The sequence below is a fragment of the Triticum urartu genome, chromosome 3A, assembly GCF_056163025.1.
Source record: "Triticum urartu cultivar PI428250 chromosome 3A, HENAU_Tu73, whole genome shotgun sequence".
Classification (NCBI taxonomy): Eukaryota; Viridiplantae; Streptophyta; class Magnoliopsida; order Poales; family Poaceae; genus Triticum; species Triticum urartu.
The window spans coordinates 125262456-125271424 of NC_141875.1; the positions used below are offsets into that span (position 1 = coordinate 125262456).

At 41.6% G+C, this 8969-nt stretch overlaps 1 pseudogene; it reads right to left on the minus strand.

Annotated features, from left to right (window-relative positions):
- Positions 1-392: 392 nt before the first annotated feature.
- On the minus strand, positions 393-1426 carry LOC147978893 (uncharacterized; annotated as a pseudogene).
- Between the last annotated feature and the right edge of the window lie 7543 nt (positions 1427-8969).

Consider the following 8969-nt stretch of genomic DNA (forward strand, 5'->3'; position numbering starts at 1 on the left):
CAAGACTTCCTGAGTAATATATTCCCCAAGTATATGCCAATACTTCTTGAAAAAAATAGCATGGAGTCCATATCGGCCAGGAGCCTTTCGATCTCCTATACTATGAATAGCTTTTTTAACATCATCACTTGTGAATGGCGCCATCAGGAAGGTGTTCATCTGGTCGGTCACTTTACATTGTACTTTTTGTAAGATACTAGGATCTGTATGCTGAACTTCTGAAGTGAACAAGTGAGAGAAATAATTTAGAATATGCGGATTTAAATTTTGCATACCTTCCAACCAGTTTCCACTATCATCTTTGAGTTTCTTCACAAAATTCTTTTTCGTCTGGCAGATGCAAAGGCTTGAAAGAACCCAGAGTTTCGGTCCCCATATTTCAGCCAGCTAACTCAGGACCTCTGCATGAACTGGATTTCTTCAAGCTCCAATAAATATTCAATCAACTTTGATAGTTCCTTCCTCTTCTCTTCACTATAATCATTCATCGGCCCAGTCATAACTTTTTCTAAGTCCCTTTGTGCTCTACGAAGCCTCCTTTTCGTCTTCTTCAGAACTCGCTGATCCCAATCACGAAATTGGCAGTGCATCTTGTCTAATCTCTCATAAATATCAGACACATCAATGTCAGCACCAGTTTCACTCCACGCTTCTTCTACCTTCGCACTAAAACTTTCCTCGCGCAGCCATCAGGCCTCAAACCTTTTTGGGTGTATATTAGCCCCATTGGCCCAACGACCATAATTGTTAGTATCCAGTAACATCGGGCGATGGTCTGAGTGTTTGAACTCCAAATTTTCCAGTGATGCTTGGGGAAATAGATTTGACCATGAGTCATTCACCAATCCCCTATCAAGTCGCTCCCTAATCCTCCCTCTGTACCATGTGAATCGGTCCCCAACAAATCCTAGATCATGTAGTTCACAATCATCGATGGCATCTTGAAATGCTTGCATATACTGAAGAGGTCTGGGATTACCTCCCTCCTTCTCATGGAGAAATTGGATTTCATTAAGGTCTCCTATTAGTAACCATGAGAGATTGTGACTTTGGTGAAGTTGCCTCATGCGACTCCATGTTAAGTGTTTATTCAATCACTTAAACTCTCCGTACAAACCAGTCAAGCGCCAAAAGATATTGTTTCTTTCCTCAATCTGTACATCAATGAACGTAGCATCAAGGGCTAGTCTGTGAACTTTAACATTATTATTCCAAAACAAGATAAGACCTACTTTTCTTCCATCACCAGGACAAACTAATTTTGATCCATAGTTAATCTCTTACGCAAGTACTCTGCTGGATAGGACTTGAGGTGAGTCTCCGACAAGAACATCACATCGGGGCTGCATCTTCGATGAACGTCCAGCGACGCTCGAATCGCCGGGGCATTCCCAAGCCCCCGGCAGTTCCAGGTTAAAATTTTCATTTCGTCCGGTCGTCTCGCTCGTGGTCGCCGGAGGGTAGAAAGAAACACTCGGTCGGCCGCGCCGCCGGAGGACAAAAAAACCCCAGCTTTCAATCGCTAGGGGACAGCAAAATCTGAAGATAAAACACCCTTCAGGGAAGGTTAGCAAAACAGCCTCCAAACTTCAAACTCTCACGACAAGGCTGTTGATCCTGATCAAGAAGCATCCTGCACAGGAAACCAATCCCTCTTCATGTGTATTGCATCAGCCATCAAACTCATTCTGGAGAGAGAGAGAGAGAGACCAGCGCCAACGCTTCAAGACGCCGATCTGGGACATCAAGATGCCGGCCACCCCGCCGCTGCCAAGGAGGCGGCTGACGGCGGACTAGCAGAAACCCTAGTCGCCTTAGAAGCCGCCGCCGTGCTTATTGTTAAATTGTGATCCAAATTCTACCGTATTGGACTAGACGTAGTACATATGGTGTGGGGCTTTGCGTTGGTACCTACGCGTACGAGTCCAACTCGTCTACTTGTCTTCCAAGGACTCTCCTGTATTGCCCTCATATATACCCCATGTAGTCACACCTCAGATGCCCTGTCGTTTCGTGCTTGTAATAATCCTTCTCATAGTGATTGCGCCTTCGTGCGTCCGTGGTTTTCTCCTGCAAGGGTTTCCACGTAAAATCTGTGTCTCTCATGTCTCGTTTTATCTCGTTATTATCTAACAAGTGGTATACAGAGCCAAGTTGCAGATAGGAGATTCGAGACGAGAGGATTAGGGTTGCGGGTTCGTGCGCCGCCACCATCACGATCCGCTGAGGCTGATAGGAATTCGAGCCGATCGACAGCCGCTGCACCCGTGCATCGCTGAGACCTACAGGAGTTTGCCGAGTCCGGACAAAATCCATTTTCTGCTGCAACTCGGCGTCTGAACCTAGGGAGTAGTATACACGTGATCCGCTGAGTTCCGCTGGTGCCGCACAGGCTTCAAGTCCCGAGGCTGCTACCCAGTTGCTGCTGCTACTTTGGTTCAACCTGATCATTAGTACTACTACTAGTACTTCTCATGTGGTGGTTAAGGCTGATCTATAGATCAGATTATTTTCTTCCTGACTTCGATTGCTACGTCCACTGCCCGTAAATACTACCATGTGTTATTTACTCTGTTTATTTGCTCCACATATTAATTTTGTCAAGAATTATTTTACTCCGACTTGTACTACTTTGTGAACACAGATTTATCTACCAGGTGTCCGCCGCTGGACTGTGACACAAGGTTTACCCTATGGCAAGTCAAGATGCGGGTGTTGTTGTCACAGACCGACTATGATGAAGCACTAGATAGTTTTGGGAAGAACCGAATTGAGGACTGGACTAATGAGGAGAAAAGAATTGATCGTAAGGCTTTGTCAAAAAATTCAACTCCATTTGCATAATAATATTTTGCAAGAAGTTTTGAGCAAGAAAACTGCCGCCGCTCTTTGGTTAAAGCTGGAAGGGATTTGCATGACTAAATATCTCACCAGTAAGATGCATCTGAAGCAAAAATTATTCCTGCACAGGTTACCCGAGGGAGGTAATGTTTTGAATCATATTTCAGAATTTAAAGAGATCATATCTGATCTAGCTGCAATGGAGGTTAAGTATGAAGAGGAAGACACTGCTTTAATGTTACTTTGTTCACTGCCAAGTTCTTATACCAATTTTAGAGACACCATATTATACAGTCGTGATACTCTCATGCTTAATGAAGTTTATGAAGTTTTGAACTCTAAGGAGAAGATGAAATTAATGGTGCCTCATGATGGTTCGAGTTCATCCCAAGCCGAGGGATTATCTGTTCGTGGCAGAATAAAGGAGAACTCACATAATGGAAACAGAGGCAAAAGTAAGAACGGCTACAGGGGCCGGTCGCAATCCAGAGACAAGAAGTATTGCAGGTATTGCAAGAGAGACGGGCATGACATCTTAGACTGTTTCAAGTTCCAGAATAAAGGAAAGAGGAAAGGTAACAAACAAGGTGAAAATTCTGCTAACGTTGCTCGTGATGATAATTCCGATGATGCTCTTGTCGTTATTGCTGGATGTGCTGAGACCAATGATGAGTGGGTACTTGACACTGCATGCACTTTTCATATGTGCCCACATAGAGATTGGTTTAATACTTTTGATTCCACTACTTCTGCTGGTTCCGTTTTGGGTTTTGATAATTCACCATGCAAGATTGAAGGCATAGTTTCTATTCGAATCAAGATGTTTGATGGCATAATTAGAACTTTGACAGATGTTCGGTATATTCCGAAGATGAAGAGAAATCTTATTTCTATGAGTGCCCTTGATGCAAAGGGGTACAAGTATTCAGGTGGAGATAGTGTTTTGAAAGTCACCAAAGGTTCCCTTATTGTGATGAAAGGTGATTTGAGTTCGACCAATGGTCTTTATTACCTTCGAGGTTCTACTGTTTCAAGTAACGCTACTCCAGTTATTTCAAAAAATTCTGATTGTGATGCTGCTAACCTTTGGCATATGCGTCTTGGACATATGAGTGAACTTGGTTTGGCAGAGTTAAATAAGAGAGGTCTTCTTGATGGATATGAACCTGGAAAATTGAAATTTTGTGAGCATTGTATCTTTGGAAAACACAAGAGGGTGAAGTTCAACACTTTGACTCATACAACCGAAGGTATTCTTGATTATGTTCATTCAGATTTATGGGGACCATCTCGCAGAAAGTCACTAGGTGGTGCTAGTTACATGTTGACTATTATGATGGTTATTCGAGAAAATTTTGGCCTTATTTCTTGAAGCATAAATATGAAGCATTCTCAGCATTTAAGGAGTGGAAGATTATGATTGAGAGACAAACTGAAAAGAAGGTAAAGATACTTCACACTGATAATGGTATGGAATTCTGTTCTAAGCAATTTAAGAATTATTGCAAGTGTGAAGGCATTGTCAAATATTACACCGTTCCTTATACTCCTCAACAAAACAGTGTTGCAGAGCGTATGAACATGCCATTATTTCCAGAGCCCGTTGCATGTTGTCCAATGCAGGTTTGCATAGGCGTTTTTGGGCTGAGGCCGCTTCCACTGCTTGTTATCTCATTAATCGTTCACCATCTATTGCTCTTAATAAGAAAACTCCAATTGAGGTATGGTCTGGTTCACCTGCTGATTATTCACAGTTGAGAGTTTTTGGTTGCACTGCTTATGCTCATGTTGATAATGGAAAGTTGGAGCCTAGGGCTGTTAAGTGCATCTTTCTTGGTATAAGTCTGGTGTTAAAGGTTTTAAATTTTGGAATCCTGAAACCCAGAAGGTGGTTATTAGCAGAAATGTTATCTTTAATGAATCTGCAATGTTACATGATGTTTTATCTACTAATGTTTCCGTTGAGAGTGAACAACATCCTACTGTTCAGGTGGAGCATGTTATTGATTTAGGTGATACATCTGGTAATGAAATTGTTGATGCATGTGATGAACTCGTCATTAATGATGATCATGTCACTCCCACTCGAAATCAGCCTATTGTTCCGCCCAGTTGGAATCTCGCACGTGACAGAGTTAGACGAGGTATTAATAAACCTGACAGGTTAATTGAAGAGTGCAATATTGTTTCTTTTGCTTTATCTGTTGCAGAAGAAATTGAAGATAATGTTGAACCTTCTTCATATTCCAAGGCTATTATTTCTGGTGATAGTAATAAGTGGATGACCGCTATGCATGATGAGACGGAATCATTTGAAAATAATGGCACTTGGGATTTAGTAAGATTACCTAGAGAGAAGAAACCTATTCGTTGCAAGTGGGTTTTCAAGAGGAAAGAAGGTGTTTCTCCTAATGATGAGACAAGATATAAAGCAAGGTTAGTTGCTAAAGGTTACAGTCAGATTTCAGGTATTGACTATAACGAAGTCTTTTCTCCTGTTGTGAAGCATAGCTCCATTCGCAATTTACTTAGTATTGTTGCCATGCATGATCTTGAGCTTGAACAATTGGATGTTAAAACTGCAATTTTACAAGGAGAATTAGAAGAGGATATTTATATAGAACAACCTGAAGGTTTTGTTATTCCTGGAAAAGAAAAGCTTGTTTGTAAGTTAAAGAAAATCTCTTCATGGATTGAAGCAATCCCCTAGACAGTGGTACAAGAGATTTGACACCTTTATGCTCTCTCAAGGTTTCAAAATGTCTAATTATGATAGTTGTGTTTATTTGAAAATTGTCAATGGTTCAACTATTTATTTGCTCCTTTATGTTGATGATATGCTTATTGCTGCAAATAGTATGTCAGATATTAATGAACTAAAGAAGCAATTGAGTGATGAATTTGAGATGAAGGACTTGGGTGCAGCAAAGAAAATACTTGGCATGGAAATATCCAGAGATAGACCGTCTGGAAAAGTATATCTAAGTCAGAAGGGATATATTGATAAAGTTCTTCGTCGTTTTAATATGCATAATGCCAAGCCGGTGAGTACTCCATTAGCTGCACACTTCAAATTATCATCAGCCTTATGTCCTAAGTCAAATGCAGATATTGAGTACATGTCTAGAGTTCCCTATTCGAGTGCAGTTGGTTCACTTATGTATGCCATGGTTTGTTCTCGTCCGAATTTATCTTATGCATTGAGTGTTGTCAGTAGATACATGGCTAATCCTGGAAAAGAGCATTGGAAAGCAGTTCAGTGGATTTTCAGATACCTGCGAGGTATTTCTAATACTTATTTACAGTTTGGGAAAACTGGAGATGGACTTGTTGCTTTTGTTGATTCTGATTTTGCTGGTGATTTGGATAAGAGAAGATCACTCAGACGTTATGTTTTCACCATTTGTGGTTGTGCTGTGAGTTGGAGAGCAACTTTGCAGTCTATTGTGGCTTGTTCCACTACTGATGCCGAGTATATGGCTATTTCTGAGGCATGCAAAGAAGCTATCTGGTTGAGAGGTTTGTACACTGAGCTTTGTGGAGATTCATCTTGCCCTACCGTATTTTCTGACTGTCAAAGTGCCATATATCTTACAAAGAATCCAATGTATCATGAGAGGACAAAGCACATTGATATCAGATTTCATTATATTCGAGATGTTGTTGCTGAAGGCGATTTGAAGATATGCAAGATAAGTACTTATGATAATCCTGCTGATATGATGACAAAGCCAGTTCCGATCAATAAGTTTGAGCTTTGCTCGGGCTTAGTTGGTATTTCTCACTAGTCCTATGGACTTTAACGCACAAGGTGTTTATGCTGATTTGGATGAAGTTGTCTACTTTCTTCGACTACTGGAGTGAATTTGACTCAGTGTGGAGATTGTTAAATTGTGATCCAAATTCTACCGTATTGGATTAGACGTAGTACATACGGTGTGGGCCTTTGCGTTGGTACCGACGCGTACGAGTACAACCTGTCTACTTGTCCTTCAAAGACTCTCATGTATTACCCTCATATATACCTCATGTAGTCGCATCTCAGACGGTCTGTCGTTTTGTACTTGTAATACTCCTTCTTATAGTGATTGCGTCTTCGTGCGTCCGTAGTTTTCTTCCGTAGGGGTTTCCACGTAAAATCCGTGTCTCCCGTGTCTCGTTTTATCTCGTTATTATCTAACACTTATTGACTAGAGCCGCCGACACCGAAATTCCCCTGTTCCTTAATGCACGTTTTGTCATCGAATCGCTTTCTTTGCCGAACACAGGATACTGGCTTGTCCCTTTCAAAATGCCTTTTTCAGGCCAGAGCAGCAACGAGAAGAGAAATGCACGGTCGATCGCGAGCAACTGATGACTCGAGAATGATATTATTGGTCGTTTTCTTTTTCCCGGTGGTTGGAATTTCCAACCCGCGAGCACGGTCGCGCAAGTGTGCAACAAGGGGCAGTGCCGCCCGCCCGCCCGCAGTATTAAAGCCTTCCCTTTTCCTCGACAGTGAGGTGCTGTGCCTGTGGACAGTGTGACTCGCGCAACTTTTGGCCTCATCCGGGGGCTGCCTTTAATCGCTTTGCCAAAAGAGACGCGGCCTTTTCACCGAGCGGTGCGTTGTTGCACACACCAGAGGAGAGGAGAGGAGAGCACACGCCGACACGCCGCAGTTTACTCACGGCATGAAGAGTAGTAGTACGAGCGAGTGAAATGCACTTGCGCGGCGAGGGCGACAGGACAGTGCCCCCTACCTCCCGCACGGCCGGGTCAGTCTGTCTGTTTACCTCATGGTGAAATGCACTTGCGCGACTCTGCTCCCTCCCTGCAGGCTGCGCCCCCTCGCTCGTCACACTAAACAGATGGCTTCTTAAATAATTCGATCGGCCAACAGTACTTCTCTTCCTTTTTTGACTGTACACAGTAGGGAAAATCCCCACTGCAATTTTTATATATTAAGGCTCCAAAGGGCAAAATGTCTTACTTCTCCTCCTCTCCAGCCACACATGGACATTCCAGCACAGAATCAAATCTCTCACATTGCAAAATGAAATTGCAACACCCTGACTTCCCACATGGGATTATTCCGGAAACTGACGTTGTGGTGGGAACAATTCTGATCTATCTAGTAGTAATGTAGTATCAAAACACATTATTCGACCAAAAGAGTACCGTAGAATATATGCAGTCAAGATATTAAAAATAATTATGTCCAGTCAAATTTGGGAGCATGCAAGTAACAGGAATATCAGTTCCAGGCAAAAAATAAAAACAAACATCGGTATCAATTCACTCCAAACTCTTGGTTTATGCATTCAATTTAAATACGGAGATGAGCATTCCTGCATGGTTAGAAAATGAGAGAGTCAATCAAAAAAGAAAAGAAAAATGAGGGAGTCGTCCGTTGGTTAATTAAAGATGTGTCGTGTCACAAACGGCGGTTGATTTGGTTGATGGGACGGTTTGGATACTGTCCTTGCAGCGGTCGGTACGAGGGCGTACGTCCCTTCTCTTTCATGCGCCACCTTTTTTTTCTTCTCTCCAGTTTTTTTATTGAGAAAAGTTTGGGCAGCACCTGCGTCGTACGCTGTACGCATCCCGGCCCATGATTGTTTGGCCGTGATAAAATGATACTAAAATAAAATGCACTTGCTTGTTACATAGACACACACACGCATCAAATCACATGCATAAACACCAATTAACTACACTATCCAATTCCCCAAAAAAACTACACTATCTGATCTAAAAAAATTGACCCACTATCTTGAAGGAACAAAAAACTACGAAATTAGTCACAACCAACTGTCCTAGTAGACCCACTAAATTATTTATCTCAACATGCAAGCATGTCACATCGTCATATAATTACGAATAAGATAAGGCCCACCCCAACATACAACAATGTATAAAAAAGACAGACTATCACATGCAATCATGCATGAGAAAATATTTTTCATTCTATTATTCTACTTATATTCAACAAATATTTTACAGTTGTTCATAATTAAATACAATAAGTCATATATATTTTAAATTTTGATTCACATGTTATTAATTCAATTGTTTATATCTCCACAATCAAATCTCATTCAAATAAGTAGTATATTGCAATTCATTCCCACAGAAACGTGTTGGGT